Source organism: Rhinichthys klamathensis, unplaced genomic scaffold (assembly GCF_029890125.1).
Source record: "Rhinichthys klamathensis goyatoka isolate OS25496 unplaced genomic scaffold, OSU_Roscu_1.1 h1tg000264l_1, whole genome shotgun sequence".
Classification (NCBI taxonomy): Eukaryota; Metazoa; Chordata; class Actinopteri; order Cypriniformes; family Leuciscidae; genus Rhinichthys; species Rhinichthys klamathensis.
The window spans coordinates 106033-125144 of NW_026606785.1; the positions used below are offsets into that span (position 1 = coordinate 106033).

The window sequence follows — 19112 nt, forward strand, 5'->3', positions numbered from 1 at the left end:
AGTACATTTAAATATGTTTTTCACAATAAGCTCTTTAACTACAAAGCTTTTTTGTCATTTATCAGGAAGAAAAGATATGCAATTTGAAAGAAAGAGATTTGGACCCTGTTGTCCCATTATCTAAGCAAATTCACTGCTAAAAAAATGATGAAAAACAAAAGGTGTCAGAAATTAATTTTGAGTGCAAAGTATTTTATTCCTCTCAAAATATAATGTAAAAAAAATAACAAAAACAGATGTTATGTCATCGTAGACGGGTATGCGTGCCTTTTATTAATTTCTCATCCGCAGGTTGAAACGTTAACAGAATTTGCGCATTCAAACGTGACACACACCTTTGTTTGTCTAATACTGCCGCTCTGACACACCAAAGCCTCTCGTGTTTTTACTTGCAAATCAGGATTACACACTCAATGACGATTTCTAATGGTGAGAACGCGAAATTACAGTTAATATGCCACCAGACCAGACACAGATATACAGGAACCAGTCCTCAAATCCATTAAGGGTTTGCTTTACAGGACTAGTTAAGCCAAAAATGAAATTTACTCATATAAACCTGTTACTATTACAATGAAACACAGAAAGAGATTGTTTGAAGAATCTTTACGCAGCTCTTTTCCATAAGAGATCATTTTGAAATTGTAAATAAAACAAAGAATTTACTATTTCAGTCTTTCTGCATCACATTTGCATGTTTAATTAAATGTTTCTTGCCATTTATTTGTGAAATTTAATTAGTAATTCCTAAATGAAAATTGTTTTAAAGTAAATCCTTTTTCATTTGTAGTCAGTGCAACTCAATCGATAGCTTTGTATGAGGAAGAGAGTAAACTTTGGCCAAATCTTTGAAATCTCAGTTACTATTTACAAAAATTGTTTAGAGACAATTTATAGTGTATGTTTAGATAATAAAAATAGTTTCATGTGCTTTTATGATGTTTATTTGTCATTACTGGAGCTTGACATAGTCATGAACTTGCATACTTGCATGATAACATATACCAGATTGAAGCAACATGATGGTTGATAAACAATGACAGAATTTGTTTTTGTGACACAATCTCTTTCCCCGACAGTGTTTTTTTCAATTAAATTAAATTTTTAAAAGTTGTCAGCCACCGCCAGCATTTGTTATAAGTTTCACAAAAGTTTCATGGCCACCAGAAATTTAGTGAAACATTTTAACTCTTAATAATAATGCAATTAATGTCCATTAAAGTTTGGTTTAAAGTATTTAATTAATGTAATTTTCCCATTTTAGGTGACATATCTAAAGTGAAAACTATTTAAAAGTTAATCCGTTGTTACCAAAGCATTATCTAACTCTTTACATATGATCTAATTAAACAACAACACTTTAATTAAAGAACTCACTATTTGTATATAGTCTAGTAATGTATTAACTGCAGTTTATAAACTATTAATTAACTATTTGACAAATGATTTGCAAATACTTTCTTACACTATACTTACTATAAAGTGTTATCAAACGTTTTATTCTAGCTTTATTACGCTTGAATAAGTGTGGATAAAATAAAGCAACATTTTGAACAAAAAGCTGAGAAAGTCAAGTTTTTTTCTTCTTCAAAGACTACAATGTGCATAAGCAATACTTCTATCGCTTGTTTCTGCTGCGTCTTCGCCTGTGTTTTGATCGGAAGATGCTGTACTCTTTCAGAAGATGTGTAATAGCGCCCCCTACCGTATAACAGTGAAAACACGGAAAGCCAGGAAATTCTGCCAATGGCGGGGAAAGAGTTAAAACCGAGTGACAATTATATTTCGACTATGTATCACAATATCAAAACGGAAAGCTCTGATAACCCTAGCAGACCAAGAGACCTACCCAGACCTGATTGACTCATGCCGTTGCAATGTTTACCGGTTGTGTTTCATTCCTTTTCTTTTTTCTAAGCAATTAGAAACAAGAGATGGCTGCTGTAGACGTGCCAGGGCTGTGCAGTTTCCGCTCATGTCAGTTGTAAAGGGCTTAACCCTACTCGGGCCTGTTTATTTGCATCCCTCAGTAAGTTTCGCCCATCCACAAGGAAGCCTCATGCTACTGTACCCCAATAAAACCAGAACACACAGTCAGGGATGGCATGAAGTGACTCTGAAGGACGGCTATTGTGGATGCTGCCAGTGCCCAACAAGCCCTCTTTATGATAGCAGGAATTATGATGGCCGTGGATATGTGAGATCGCTGGTGGCGAGCAAGATAAGTCGAGTAATTGTCACTTACTGTAACAGCGACTCCCATTCATTAAAGGCCCGTGTCTAATAAACTACTGGAGGAAAGGAGGCCAGCTGTACTGTGAAGCCTCACACAAGGCGGCTCTTTCTCTGCAGCCCCAAACTTTGTCAAAAGGCGAAACTGTCTATGGGGCGCTCTGTGATTCAACAGGGATTCCAATAGAGGTTTGTCTTGGGGAGCAAACAAGGGCTTGCTTTTGTCAAGATAGGGCGTTCAAGAGGGACAGCAAAAACTGATATAGCTTCTTCTTTAGACCAGTTCCAGTTATGTAAACTGGAAAACAAACAATTCAAGGGCTGTTGTGATACTTAACTTTTCCCCCTAATGTCAGTCTTCATTACTTTCAGCAATAGTTGATCATACAACTTATAGGGTAAAATTGACCAAATCTGTCAAGGGGCACAGATTTTTTTATTTGCATTTCATGACAATTAAGCACATTTCCACCCAAGAAGTCTCATTACTGAAATGCAAAGCATTTTGAAATCTTATTTATTTGTAGTTAACTTTTAATAATTGTTCAAATAGTAAATACTGTAATTATACACCATGACATTATTTGTTCTGTTGCCTTCAACTTATGCTGATCGTTTTTTAAATTGCCTCTCATTAATTATCGTGCAATTGTCTGTCAATAATAGAAACACTCCACACAAATAAAGAAATCAAAGGAAGTTGACTTCATTCTCTTCATGCTATATATATTTATTTATCACAGTAACAAATTTTGCTGCAATTAGTTATAACAACTTTGTTTGAATTTTAAAATAATCACAGCAAGTTGGTTAGTTAACCTATCATAAAAAGTTAGTACTTCAATTATTTAGAGTCCTACCATGGCTTCCTCATCACTGAATTCTTCCATTTGCTCTTCTAGAGAGAATGTAAGAAACTAGATGAATTGAGGAATCCGTGAATAGAAGCCCTCCAATCCTCTACCCCAAATGTTTCTGTACAGTGAAGTGAATTCCAGAGGTGCTTCAAGAGGAACACGTGTCCTCGAGTATGCTGACATTTGAATGCATTGCTAGGGTGACAGCAGAAGGAACCCTGTTGATTTGGGGTGTCTTTGCTGGATCATGTTGGGCCATTGTGTGTCCTTCTCAACTTCCTGTCAGTAACTGTCTAAGGGGGGCATGTACTAACTTTTAGGAATGTATCAAGTCCTTGTGAACTATTTCCTTTCTTTTCTAACCGCTGTTTGCTTCTTTATAAAGTTCCTTTTTCTAACCTTGTAAACTGAAGCAGTGGACCCTGTGCAATGGCACATATAGCCTAGGAACAATGTCCTTCTGTATAATCTGCAAAATTTTCGCAAGCCATTGCAACTTTAACAAATATATATTTTTAGTAACTTTACTTGCTGTAACTCAGCAGCTAAACCTCATCCGGAGAGACGTGGGTTTATATTTACAGAGTTATACCATTTTTGCAGGGACTCAAACAGAACTCCCATAAGGATATTTGCTGTCATTAACTGAGCTCATGGCGGTTTAGCACAGACCAATTAAGACTCATATTTGCTTATTCAGTTGTTATGTTTCTCCATGGACCATTGTGATTGGGGCCATACATCCCATTGTTTTCCAATAATTAATGATACTTTGGTTTACTTTGGACTTTACAGGGATATGAGTTTAAGAAGGCTCAAAGAATGGGAGAGATATAAAGTAAAGCACAATTCAAACACACAAATCACTAATGACAAATTACTAACTTCAGAAGGTCAGAATAAACGTGAACAAAGAGAGCAGCTTCACTCCTGAATCACACTGTTGAGGAATACAAGGATAAGGTTGAGGGAAGTGTTGTAAGAGAAAGTTGGATTATGGAATCCAAGGGGGAAGTGGGATTGACTCCATCTGTCGAGAGGGTCTTCCAGTCGACTTTGGCCCACATGCTGGATGCTGGCTCAGGAAGCCCTTTCACACTTCCTCCCGCAGTCCTAGACATGGTCCTCGAAGGGGGAGTGTACCAAAAGGCATAGCCTCTATCTAAGGGTCTTTGTCCCTATGGGGGGCAAACAGTGGGATCCTACAGGAAAGGAAACACACGCCCCCTCCTTCAACAACAGCAGGAGGAGAAAGAAAGCACATTACATGCTTGAAATCAGCCCTCTGCCATTATTTTAGTGGGGGGACACTTTCGCTTTCAGGGGTGCTCTGCAAGTTGAGAGTTGCGAGATGGGGAGATGAGATTTTTCTTGGCTCAAATCACAGATTTCATGAATGCACCTGCTATTGTGCCTCCCGCATTGTTTTGGTGTGTTGTTGAGTGTCACATATCAGTAATGCAAATGAGGCAATAAAACGAAAGGGAAGTTGATATCAGTTTCCCCTGTACACAAAAGTGCGCTACAAGCCTGGCATTCAAAAGGAAGTTGGTTTACTCAAAGCACAGGGCAGAAAAACGTATTAGCTACTCGATTATCAGACTGCTCATTCATAAGTTACGGCAAGCATGTAAATGTTCAATAATAGACACACCTCTACAGTCTACAATAATACCGCTGTACATGCACACTTGGATGACAGTCGATGTTTGACTTGATCTTTCCCTCTTCTTTTTCTCTCTTCTTTTTTTCTAGTATTTTTTCTACTCAAGCATGGCGGTGATAATTGGATTGTGTGGACACCTGTATGAGTGCAGTATATCCAGGGGATTAGAGAACGGGATGGGTGAGTCAGCTCAAATTATTGTCATGTTAACCCATACAACTGGCAGCCGTAGCCCCCTACTACTGACTAAAATAAGGTCACAGCGGTCCCACAACCTGTCCAACCTCAGCAACCTCCAGAGCCATAAATGAACAGGGGATTTGACTAAAACTAGAGCATAACTCAAATGGTTATTTGAAGATCCACACAGTTCCAACATTGTTTATCATGCAAAAATTTACTTATTTCTACACTGGAAAGACAATCTAAAATTGTACCTTTAGGGGTACAACAACTTGCCCCTTGTCCCAGTACATATTTGTATCTTATCTGCCCCTAGAAGGGTACTCCTCTGAGGAACTAATATGAAACGTTTAGGGATAAAAAAGGGTACAAAGGTGTCATTTTAAGGGGTCTGCCTTGGTCACAAACTGTTGGACCCATAAAGGAACACATTTTGCACATTGTTTTTTTCTGATAGTGTAAATGACTCTTGAATTTATATATTCACAGAAGCCAATCATTCACCACACAACCTGTTGTGGACAGCACAAAGCATATTTTATTTAACCCATATTTAATTAAATCTGGTTTGTATACTTATGTTGGCATTAAAGTCAATGATGTGACTAAACGTTTTTATTATATCTATTAAATTATTCAAAAATACATTACAAGTATTATTCACACATATAATGACTTACCTATACCTCTTTTAATGAGCATGTTTTTAATTTCCATATTAAACATTTATTTAGATATTGTTCTGGGTTATTGAGTAAAACATGCCAGGGTTATACAACTGTTCTTATATTACAATGAAGAAAAAAGCCTGACTGAAAGAATTAAATTCTTAATTTTAAAACCATATAAAGGTTCTATAATGAGCTTTTTTATTACATATCAAGGTTATTTCAGGTTTTAGAATGTCATGTTGTGTGACTGCCCTAAAATCTAAGGATTAATAATTCATGATATTTATGCAACAACAAAAAATACCTTGAAAAAAAATACAAACCTTTTGAAAATAATGACTATGTGTACATTTACATGTATTTAAGTTTTAAGGAAAATATGGTATTACTTTCTACTTGATGGTTACACCACATGCCATTTTAGAGTTATTATGATAACTTCTTGAAAATTATATTATAAATGTAATCATATAAAACCAACATGAATATGATACATTTGAATGAACTTTAACTAGAGTTTTCCTAGACATTCTTGAATGTCATTGATCCATTAACCTAACTGACCCAATAACCCATCAACAAAATATTTGGGAAGTGTTTTCATTTATTTATCCTAACCATGCACAATTATGTGGTTAGTTGCATTTCATCGTTTGCATTTAGCATTTCGCTTGTGAGCCATTTTGAGGTCCCAACCAACCAGTTGAGAACCACAGCTGTAGTAGATGATCTTTTACACAAGATTAACTTTTATTTGTTGAGAAAGTCTAAGGTATATCGTATCCTTTAGTTTCAGTATCACATTCTGTCTTGGTGCACGAAGGATAAATGTTGGCCGCCACTGCCAACAGCCCTTGTATGAGCTCGTCAGGGCGGCCATCGTTAGCAGGAGTCGGTAAACAGAGCGTAGAGTGTGTGGAAGGGGGGCAGAGGTGCTGAAAGACGAGACGCCAATAGTGAAACTCAAGCTTGTTGGAGTAGGGAAGGGGGTGGTTGTTTGACCACCGGGATGAGCGATGAGTCGACGGTCCCATCAGAAAGCACTGCCACGGCAACAGCACGGATTCACTAGGTGTCGTCTAGGCAGGTGATTCATCAGCCCATGCCGGGGCCGGGCCTCCGAAAAACTTCCCATGGTCACTTCAGAGTGCGAATACGTAATGAGCTGGAGGGCTCCACATTTGCCACGGCTGATTAGATGAGAACAATGGGCCCAAACAGAACTGGCAGCCCTCACAATGGGGACTGGAAAGCCTCAAGGCGTTGCCTCCAAATTTTTAGGGTAAGAAGAGAGAGAGAAAAGTGAACAAAACTGTAGTTTAGAACTGTCTGCTCTCCTTTGGATGGCTGTTGAACATGTACGACACTTTGTCACTAGACTTCCGAGAGTGTGTATGTGTGGTTGCGCTCAAAGGCTAAAGAATGATGGGGAAACAATGTTTTGTCAATATATTTTAATTAATAGACAGAGGAACCTAAAAAAAACTGTAGCCATTTTTAGAATAATGCAAACAATGAGAACCAAAACCGAAACCGTAAAAAATCGTTACATGAAATAAATAAACATTACCTCAAAATATGTATTAATAAACTAGATAACATTGGGGTCCAACTCTCGCTAATAACTAGTATATTACTAGGATATTGGCTGTTTATTAGTACTTATAAAGCACATATTAATGTCTTATTCTGCATGATCATATTCTACATCCCTTAATTCACCCGATACCTAAACTTAACAACTACTTTACTAACTATTAATACGACGTAATTAGGAGTTTATTGAGGCAAAAGTCGTAGTTAATAGTGAGAATTGGACCTTTAACTGAAGTTTGACCATAAACATATATTTCAGCTAGTTGCCAAGGCAACATTTCTCATTTTAGAAAATGTTTCTGTCATGAATTCTGTCAAATCGATTAATCGCATTGAACATAAAAGATTGTGTTTATATAATATATGTGTGTGTACATACATACACACAGACACCAATATATATATATATATATATATATACACACACACACACACATATTATATAAACACAATATTTTGTTAGATGTGTTTAATCGCGATTAATCGATTTGACAGCAATACTTTTAATAAAAACCACTATCTAATAAAAATGACAAAAACACACAACAAAATTACTAAAACTTGAACAAAAATTAAAGTGAAAATGGAAAAGAAAAAATAATAATGTAATGACATAAAATATATTTTTACGCATTTTATATCATTATGAAAATAGCGTGGTTTGAAGAGAACGGGAGTGGTCAAAAGAATTCGCCCCAAAATCTCTAGATATGGGATTCTTTGGCCACTTTATGAGCGGCAGATGAAAACGAACACAACCAGTCGTTTGATTTGAGGTTTCATTCATGCCTGTAGCAGAGATTGTTCAGGACGAGTTGAAACGGTCAATAAGTATGAGCAATATTAACAGGGATTTAGCAAACTCCACTTATACTTAAATAAAAAGTGTCATTTAATTCCTATGAAATTGTTACATTCTTTTCGCACTGATTATTTGTGTGCAATATTAACATGCTGTTTATAGCTACAGTACATTTAAATTAACAGTCCTTTTCTGACCAACCAAAAATGTGATAATCTTAACTAAGCAATTTGGCCTGGAAAGAGATCAACGTCATTAGTGTCTTTTGTTTGACAAAGAGGAACTGGCTCGTGCAGAGCGTTCAATCTCCACAGTAGGCATATCTCTTTGAACACACTCGATGAAATGAGTTTCTGTATCAGTTGGAGACAGTTTCGCTCTCCACTTTAAAAATAGAGATGATGGGAGGGAAGCCCCTGGAATATTTATTGCGAGGGGGGAATAAATCCACAGCCCACTGACAATTTTCTCTTTTCGGTCACATGTTCATCACTGTTTTTCCAAGTACTTAACGGTATTTACATATTATTTCAGTGTAGTGCGGCAGATACGCGCCGTGGCGCAGCCCAGCAATGAGCCGCTGAAAGAATTCACGCTTAATTGTATTTCATAAATCATATTGGGAACCCCTTCAGAATAAGCTCCCTGTAACAAAATGATAAAATGGCCAATTATGAGAAAATTCCAGGGTCCTTAATTTACTAAACACACTCCGGAGAGACTCTTTTAAGAGCAAAGATAGACTCCTTGTTGAATTGTTTTCCTTTAGTAAATGGAGTGGCTTTACATTATATTACGAAATAAATACGATCATTCATTGGTGCTTGTTTTCAATGCTTTCTCTGAACATTTACACTCACAACATCCGTCACTATGACCAACTGACCACTATGACCTTCCCCCTTCCATCAGGAGGATTGCACCTAAACTAGTGTTTGCAGTCTAAACTATAGTCTTTTGAGCGCAAATAACTGGAGTGATAGGTAGAGATAGCAGCTCCATCACTCTCGGAACTGCTCAGATTCCTAATCAGAGTATTTGTTTTAGGTTTTGCAGGTTCTGAGCAAACCTGTGGACTGAGTTCTCCCGATCCGTCGCCTCCCGAAGGGCCAGAACTCGCCGCTTCAACTTTGACCTCTCAGTAAACGCATACGTGAGATCCAGGCTGGATATGGAATTTACTTGTTCTCTGACTCCTTATAGCAAAAGAAACTCAAATCCATGTTTATGATATTATATTATATCCATATTTTGATGGTGCTCTTTTTGATGGTGCTCTTCTGTTGACTATAAGTAACGTTGCACCTACATTTCAAATAGCAGCGATTAGAGTATCAGTAGACTCTGCTTAATATCGGCTAACTCTTTACTGTGATGCTCCTCAACAGACATTCGACTGTCTATAGTAACTTTGCAACTACATGTCAACTAATCATGCGTAATTTCTCTTTTTGATGCCACAAAGTCTTGTTTTTTGTTTGATACGTCAATGAGATATATTCATTTATTTTATGCACTTCATATGTTTATTCTAAAACACAATAAAGTTGTATACGTTTTTATTTTATTGACACAAAATGAAGCCATCCTTACAGATTTATATTCTATTGATTGTTAACTGCACGACTACATCCACAGATTTTTTTTAAGTACAATCAACTTGGCTATTTAAGTCATTTCAACTTAAATTACATTAATCTGACTTAAAAAAAATGAGTTGAATCTTGTATAACTTACAAAAAAATGTTTGATTCATTAAATAATGTAAAAATATATGTTATTATAACGTATTAGTCATATCATTTTTAGTCTCGTTAAACTTCAACAGATCAATTGAAGCTAAATAAAAACTTGAAAACAAACTTCTAAGCTGAAGACTTTTCAAGCTTTTAAAAATTTTTTTTTGCAACAAAAATGAGTCAGTGAATTGATTCTTTGAAGTGAAACAACCTAATGAACTGATTCGCTAAAATCAGCTGCACTTTTCAAGACTATTGATGGTTTAGGAGAGTGTTTGAGTATCTCATTCAGCTGGAAAGCTTTGTGTGTGTGAAAGAAAAAGATGCTTTGTCATGCTGCTCGTTGGAGAAAAACAAATAGTTTGATACTTTGTTAGTAATACTCATTTGTAAAATGAAATGCTTTGGACTGTATACATGACTTATGTTCAGTGGAATGGAAATAAAACAAATAATATATTTACCAACTTTTTGTTTTTCAATTATCTTAATTTTAGGGCTTTTTCACAGCAAATATTGATAAATCCAATTAATTGAGGCATTTCATGTACGTAATTACATTAAAATAGTTTATCACTTGACAGTTGTAAATGAAGTATTCAGTGTAAACAGTAAAAGGGTCAAAGACATTCATGATAAAGAAAAGGAAACAATATTTAAAAAATCTGTTGTATATTTGTATGGTTTTGACTAACTTTTATACAATTTTAAAGAAACATTTAAATGTAATAAAAAGTAAAAAGTGTTATATTTTCATTAAACCTTGAATAAATGTATGTACACATTTTATTTAGAGTTTTTTCTTTCTTTGCAAATATTATGAATGCTAAATATTAGGGGTGTGACGAGACGCTTATCTCACGAGACGAGACTAGACACGAGATTGGGTTCACGAGAACGAGACGAGACGAGATTTTTGCACAATTTTTCAGAAATCCTCAATGACAAAATTCATGGCTGGAAAAATAGTATGCAGGTGCATTTTTCAATGTTTTAACTAATAATCTTCTAATGCATGTCATTTCAGGTCTACTTTATGAGTATGAATTATCAAATGCATTGAAAGAAAACAATATTCAAGCACTGTAAAAGGTTTTTATTGACTGGCTTTTCTCCTGTATAATTTCACATTAGTCTCTTCAGACCTTACTGTACATTTAAGAGCTTTCAGAACTTCTGATTGAGGCTGTGTGTGACCTCCTAACTGAACTCCTTTTAACACACATTTAACAGAGAAATAAAAACCGTATAAATAACAAAAATAAATAACTGTTTTCTCTTAGTCTTATTAAGTGCAAACAATAAGTGCGAGTGCAACCATAATCAAAGTTAGCACACAGACTCTTTATAATTGTTGTGAAATTGCGGTTTTATTTTGCACCGGCAGTTATAGGGTTAATGCGGTGAGTTCGGAAAAGGCCGAGAGAAACGAGGCTGTTTGTCTCTACAGTTGTTCTTGCGTTCCGATTATAAGTTCAGAAACGGAGCCTCCCTTGTCTGTTGTCCTTTGTACGTTACAGTGCTCTCTCAATATTCGCAGTGCCAACAGAGACCAGAGCCGCAAATAAACAGTCCAGAGATGGGTATTGGGAGACGGATTATTTTATGTATGCAGCCTAATTTGTGCGCAATGCACATCAGGGAGCTTGTGTTTTACTTTCACTTACAAATTCGTGACCGCGCGTATAGGGAGCAGCGGTGCTGAGCGCGCATTCTAAATGATAAGACATTTACCAGACGTTTAGTCTGTTGCGCAACGAATCCTCCGCCATCGTCACGCGATCAGTGAACTGTGATTCGTGCTGCACTGATTGCAACGGCAACTCGCGCTGGATGAGCAGAGCAGACTTTTGCATTAGTTTATAATGGTTTTTATTTTTTTATAAAAACAACAAAACGATAGTTTAGGCGAATGTGAGTGTAGCGGTGGAATATTAATGGGGATATCGCGAGACAGCTTTTTCACTCGACGAGAAATCTCGTCATATTTAGTCTCGCGAGATCTCGTGGCACGAGATCTCGTCACACCCCTACTAAATATCATTCTGTTTTTGGGGAATCGCACCCCATGACATTCTACTAGCTGAACTAACCTGTCTTCTGTTATTATAAGAGATTTGTCAATCTAATTTTGTTTCTACATGTCGGTTGCACCACATGACTTTTACTTGGTGGACAAAAGTTTTCAAATATTAATAACAAAACGTTTGTTTTTTCTAAGTAATACTAATAAAAGACAATGCCAAACTACTTTATTAGGTTTTATTTGCAATAATTCCATTTTATTTTATTACAGTTTTTTCCAATCGCTATGGCAGTTTTTTCAATACATTTAACAAGTTTCCTAAACTCTTAACGCACCAACACACCTAAAACACACAATTGGCAAAACGGTTAATTTCATGTTCAAAATCACACATTGTAAACTAAACTCCAAAACTAATTTTCAAAATACAATAATACACTAACACAATGCACTATGTCTAACAAAACACTGCAAACATGTCTCAAAATCAAATAATTATTCAAAACACTAACACATGTTCTCTTCCAACAGGAACATTTAGTCAATCATAACACAATGACAAAAAAAACACTATCATCAGCTGAAATTACAGAAACTGCATTATTTTATGTGTCAGGTATGCCCTTATACAACAGACAGTATATTGTATTGATCATAGATTGTGTTTTGCACTGTAGTTTCTTTTGAAGCCTCTCTACATTTTTGTTTTGTTGGGTTTAGTAAATGCATGCATTTTGTTTCTTTTGCTGCAGAAATTCAATACAAAAAATGAATGACCATCTCAGAGTAGCTTTATAGAATGTACAGTTTATGAAAAAAAAGACAGAGACAGAATTGCTGCAATACAGTAAAGACTTTATTTGCAAAAGAACATTACTGAAATATAACAAAATATGCAATATAGCTGCCATTTATATGTGAAAATACTAAATATACGAACAGAAAAAGTACAAAAAGAAAAAAAAGGGTCATCTTCTAATCTGCCCGGTCTTCTGCATTTGGCCACATGTTCTCATCCACATCACACCTGATATCTTCTCTGGCAAGGCATTGTGGGAATAATCTTTTGGCATGCCTTATCCACCCCTGGCAGTGTTCAGCTGTGATGTCTTGGCATGCAGCAACCATTGCATCCAGGAGGGACATTTGGTCCTGTGGATGATGGTCAAAAACCTTCCATCTCCAGGATGAGAAAAGCTCCTCAATGGGATTGAGGAAAGGGGAGTAAGGGGCAAGGAAAAGGGACATCATCCTAGGATGGGCGTCAATGCTGTGACTGCACGGGAATGGTGGAATGCCACATTGTCCCATGTGATCACGTATATTGGCAAGTGGTCTCTCACCTGTCCCCTTTCTACCTCTGGCACAAGTGCAGGTCTTATTTCACTACCCTAGCTCTGTCTCTTCTTTGAGCGCCACCACTCATTCTAACTCCTCTCCCTTGTCCTGGTACGCATCTTCCTCTACCTAGTGCAGACATTTTTTTTTTGTTATTTTTTTTTTTTTGCTCTATATTGTTCTCTTTCCACAAAAGATCCGCCAAAAAGGTCCTCTTTTACTGTATACCATATGGTCATGCAATTGAAAGAACCTCAACCCCTGAGTGTGTTTCCTAGAAATCAGCTGTGATTTATATATTTGCATAATTCAATCAGCCGTAACAATAGAATAAAATACAGGGGATATATTTGTGTTTCAATTCACAATATAAACAGCTGTTTGCCTTGACTTTAGCCTGTAAGGTTAGGTTTAGAACATGGTGTTATCTGTTCTGAAATACAGTGTTAAAGCACTGGTAAATTTGGCAGTAAAATTCCATTGTTTTGGTCTTAATTGAGCTTGTGTGTAAAAGAAGTTCAAGCATTTTAAATTTTTGTTAATTGTATGCATTTTGTGTTAAAGCAACAAGAAATGCGTTAATAGTATAGCTTACACAGACGGATGTAGTGATAACTGTGTTAAGAGTTTTGGAAAATTGTTAAAAGTATTGAAAAATCTGTCATAGCAATCGTAAAAAAACTGTAATTATGATATGAGGACAGTTGCATAACCCTGACATGTTTTAACTAAAACATAATTGAGAAATTATAGCATGCTGAACATAGTAAAGGTGCATTCAAGTATGAATTGCATTTTTTATTATAATTTGCATAAATGATTTGACCTGATCCCAAACATAAGTCATTAAAACCCATATTGATCAACAACTATTCTAAATAATGGAGTGTATATGCCTTAATGTGTTAGAACTGCCTTCTACCGCTCTCTACACTCCAAAACAAATATATGATTAATAAGTTATGACAACATATGTTCATCAAAATAAGTTAAGCAATTTTTAACGTTTTTTATAAGTTATACAAGATTCAACTCATTTTTAAATCAGTTTAAAGTAATTTACTATAATTTTAACTGACTTAAACATCCAAGTTGAATGTAAAATTTAAGCCAGCAACTTTTTTTTTGCAGTGTATGTAAATGAGGACAGTTTATGAGTCATAATTAATCTTAGTGTAGGGCGTCCCATTGGAACACAATAGAGTAAGGGAAGGTGTAACCGTAGAGCTCTTATGCAGTATCAGTGTTGCAGGCCTGCGGTGCTGAAACCCTGTCACTCTCGAAGCTCCCAGGCCAGCGCTGTGCTCTCCGCATTCAACACGCTCTTTATCTAAACACAAAGTGCTCTCCATCAGCTTCCACTGCTTCCTTTTACCACTACCTGCATTTATATTGGGGCACATTCTGGCGTTTGCGGTCACTTCTCAAGTACTTTTTGTGAAAAAGGACATTACCTCCTATAATTGACTGAAGCGCAGAGCGTCCATTTGCGACAGACTGGAGAAGGCCCTGACAAACCCGAGCTCCATCCGCAGATTGCACTCTACGTTTTCCCAGGTTAACACCGAGCGTTATTAAAGCAAGTTGACCGTGGGGTCAGCCCGAGAGCGGCCCATGAAAACAAACAATTAATTTGGCATGGAGGTGTAATGGGATGATCTCCTGGCAGGGCCGGATCCATTGTTCGACTGGAATTAACCGTGGCAGGTCATGTGTCACTGGACACTGACCTCAGTCCATTCACTAGCCCACACTTGCATTAGCCATGGCCCGGCGAGGGGTCAAACACAGTTACAAGCCAGCCAAACACCCCTCCCAACACACAATACACAAAACACACACTGCCTTCCAGTTCCTGGCCACTTCGGGCCGCTGCTGAGGAATGGGATATGTGACGGCATCCAGGCCACTTCACTGCACTCATCTCCCAAATCAAGCCTTTTCAAAGTCAAAAAGTAAAGTAGCATTTGTATCGTGGCATTTTAGAAATTAAATGTCCGGCATTAAAAGTGCGTTTGGTTTTATCCGAAGCAGATCAACGCGTTTCTCACAGTGTTTCATTGTGCCGGTTGTAGTATGTATCGCGGAAATGTCCAGTAGGTGGCGCTAAAAGTGCTTTCGGTTTTATCCGAAGCAGATGAACGTTATTCTGGCAACATCATTACGACGATTGGTGTAAAAAGGAACTGTCCACTGAGTGGCGCTAAAAGCACATTCAGATTCATCCTAAACGTTTGAACGTTAACCCTGTAACGTTTTATTACGCTGGTTGCAGGGCTTGACATTAACTTTTTCGCTCTCCAGCCACTGTGGCTAGTGGTTTTCCAAAGTTACAAGCCAATCGGTGTTTTCACTGGCCACAGTTTTGACGTCGATATCATGGGGAAAAATGACGTATATGTATTTTTACTATTATCTCATAATTTGACAGCAGGTTTGACTGACGCTGGCGCACGGATCCATTATACTGTTACACAAGCGTTTTCTTTCTCAACTGTTTACGTGAATACTCGCCATTTTGACATTACTTTGTCTGTATTTCACTGTTAATGCGCAACAAGCAACGAAAAAGAACTCGATACAGTACTGAGAGGCGGCTTTATGTATGCGCTCACTTTGGGAGTGACTGAGAACAACATCTGCGGGAATGAGTAAAATTATGTGCAATATGTGCTGAAATTCACCAAAAATATTCATCCAGAGCAAATGAAACGAGTGAGTGTATGGAGGCGGGTTACGTGTGTCGGAGAAATCACGAGAGCGAGAAAGCACAGGTGGTATTGTGTATCTATTCTGTGGAGAATGAGTATTGCAAGCATTTCAGATATTTCTTAATTTAAGGCAGCAACTTTTTTTTTACAGTATACGTTTTTTTCCCATTTCGCCTATGTTGTCTTCTCCTCCTGTGCAACGGAAGATGGCAATATGTCTGTGACACCTTCGAGTGAATCATCACTTTTGAAGTCACAGTCACCCCGCGCTCAGAGAAGAGTGTTTTAGCACGTTCGCTCTGACATATCCGCCACGGGCCACCCATCAGGACGGCTTTATGTTGTCCGTATGTCGCTGTTATTCCACCGTCTCCCTCAGGCACGGCTCACAGTCGCTGACTTCATTTAACGCCAGTCACCCGAGGCGCGAGTGGCTTTGGCGCATGTTAGCGCGCTAGTACACCTGACAGATGCGTAGTGCAACTGTGAAATGTTCGAAAAACATCTGATCCCGTAGCCTCGGGCCACAGATACCACAGAAATGGGTTGTGTGGATGACGGACAGTTATGCAAAATGATATTCGTGCTGGTAATCCCACTTAGCATACATCTGGGATGTGACTGTGGGTATTTGTAATAGAGCGTTTCACAGGTATATCATCCATATTTAAACGCAAGCAAACAACAGCTGCAAGTTGGTGTTACGCATTGTCATCCGGTGTGATGGGCAGACTTCAGGAGACTGGGAGTCTCGTTCTCCGTCAATTGATTGGGTGTTGAGTGGGTGGAAAAGGCCGAGCCGAAGCCCCAAAGCGCAGCGCCTGAATTAAAACTTCAATCCCCCATGTAAGACTCAATTTCATCCGTGACCCGACATTATACAAATGAGAAGGGGAACTGATAGATGCCTCGTCTGTAGATGGAGTCCCCAAGCTTTGGCCTGCGATGGGGGAAGGGGATTGACCCGACTGCTCATCTCGTCTCGTTCAGTGTGAAACAGCAGAGAGAGTTTGAAGGATCCCTTGAAACACTTTCATTTTGTAAAGCGTCAACAAGATTTTCGGAGTTACATTATCTCTCCCACAAACGGTTTGATAGAAAGAACCTTGACTTTCAAACTCAGGAGACTCACTTCTTAAGGGCTATTTTGATCCAACCCTGAGTGTGATTTTTTGGGGAACCTTTGATTCCTGAACCATTGTACTTCAATGTGAAGATTAGCAACAACTGTTTACTTCTAACTCTAGGTAATGATTCGTTCGTGTTTTGCCTGGATTTATGAAGCAGTTGCATGTGTTTTTGAGAAGAATGAGGTGCGTGTTAAGGGGAACTTCAACATGACTAACAGCAATGATAAATGTAATAGGCAAATTATACATCATTAGTGGTTTATTCCACAGGTTATGATTGCTTTCACACCACATTACAGTTTTGGGAACAGCCCCGAAAGCTCTATGCATGTTAATTAAATATTTATTTTTATGTAGAAAAATCATTTTGAGGAAAATATAACTAACAAATACTAACAAAATTCGCAAATGATTTAAAGTATATTGAAATGTAAATAGGATATTATTAAAATAAGTCTTTTATGCTCAGCCAAGGCTTATTTGATCAACAATACAGTAAAAACAGTAAAATTGTGAAATATTATTGTGATTTAAAATAGCTGTGCTCTATGTCAATATATTGTAAAATGTAATTTATTCCTGTGATCAAAGATGAATTTTTAGCATCATTACAGTCTTCAGTTTCACATGATCCTTCAGAAACACACACACACACACATATATATACTGTAAAAATATATTTTTATGATTTTTTATCAGAACTTTTCATCTTTTGTCAAATCAACGTAGACAGTTAATGTGGTTCAAGTAACAATATTTTGAGTTTCTATTTATTTATTAAATCAATTAATTTTATTTCAGTGAACTCAAATTTTTAAGGCAACCAGGTAACATACATTTATATATATATATATATATATACACATAAATTAGTTTGAACTGGCAGAATAAACCACCATTGACGATGTATAATTTCCTGTCATAATTCTATTAATTTCTAAGGCAGCTGCTCATTTACAGAAGCAAGTGCAATTGTGCAGGTCAAGGTTTGGCTGAAACACAAAAACATGAGTGAAACACTGTTGATTGACTGAAGAATAACCGATCATATGATCATCTTGTTGATTGCAGGACAAACGGACACATCGTCTCGCAGCAGTGGCTCCTTAAAGCGGGTGACAGTGCCATCTGAACGGCCGCTATGAACTGATTCATGCATCCTTTCATTGGCGTGATGACTGGGCATATTCTTTATTCTTATGGACGCCATGGGGTAGGACGATGTGAACAGTGCAGACTTCACAAGAGCCCACACAAGATGACTGTCTGCTCTTGACTGAGGAATTGTTCGTGCTGTGAAAACTCTCACAGCAGCAAACTGTAAAGACGGAGGCATATCGCTGCCAGCCCAGATCTGATGTGTTGTTTGGAAACAGTAATGCTTTTGCCTTTGACAGTAATCAATGTCTCTTTTAGGTTCTGGTGCTGGACACGGACCGTTTTGATTGTTTGCTTGTTTTTTGTCAACCCATAAAAATAATATTTCAAAAAGATTGTATATTAATGATTCTTATATAAACGGTGTGGTGAAACCTGTGTTGGTAGGTCAAGGTATCATTCTCTCAATATTAGCATTGTGTCGTCCTCCCTGGAGACGGTTGAATCGGTCACTCGGAGAGTAGCATGTCACAGGAATCTTTGTAGTCGCTAGATGATATCTGGACTGCAGAGGACTACTTGCCTTCTGGCGTGGCCATACAAACTCGATGAATGGAGGATGTCTGGACTCTGATCCAGTAATTTGAACTCCGAATGGACAACAGCGTCAAGTCATCCAAAACTCTGCTTGTGGCCCTTAAAAAAGAGGTGGAGAGAAACTACCAACAAGGGGTAAAGTGTGCGTAATTATCATTTTCTTTAAGCAAAATATGATTTTTTTTATGTGCTTTTGAGGTGATTTTGTATGTTTGGGTGACTTGGGGTATCAGTTTACAGCCGTAACAAAAAATTAATAAATGAAAACGTTTTCAAAGAAAGAAAGATTTGGGATGTTTCTTTTCTGACCAGCCATCATAAACCATGCATAGAAATTCACAAATGGCCTTTTCTTTAGAGTTATCATGTTTTCAGATTGTACAGACCTAACAATGTATGCAAGTAAGTCAAATAATCATTTAAGCACCTTGAGCAAGGTCACACTGCACACTGGTCATAACTTAAA

At 37.4% G+C, this 19112-nt stretch overlaps 1 long non-coding RNA gene across 4 annotated transcripts in view; it reads left to right on the forward strand.

The window, feature by feature from the left end:
- The window catches only part of LOC130101974 (uncharacterized), a 63159-nt gene extending 44738 nt beyond the window's left edge, over nucleotides 1–18421 (forward strand). For all 4 annotated transcript variants that reach the window (XR_008809085.1, XR_008809084.1, XR_008809083.1 and 1 more), the window contains 2 exons: nucleotides 4845–4935; nucleotides 18023–18421. This is a non-coding gene — a long non-coding RNA (uncharacterized LOC130101974). The remainder of the gene's footprint in view (nucleotides 1–4844; nucleotides 4936–18022) is intronic.
- The last annotated feature ends 691 nt before the right edge of the window (nucleotides 18422–19112 follow it).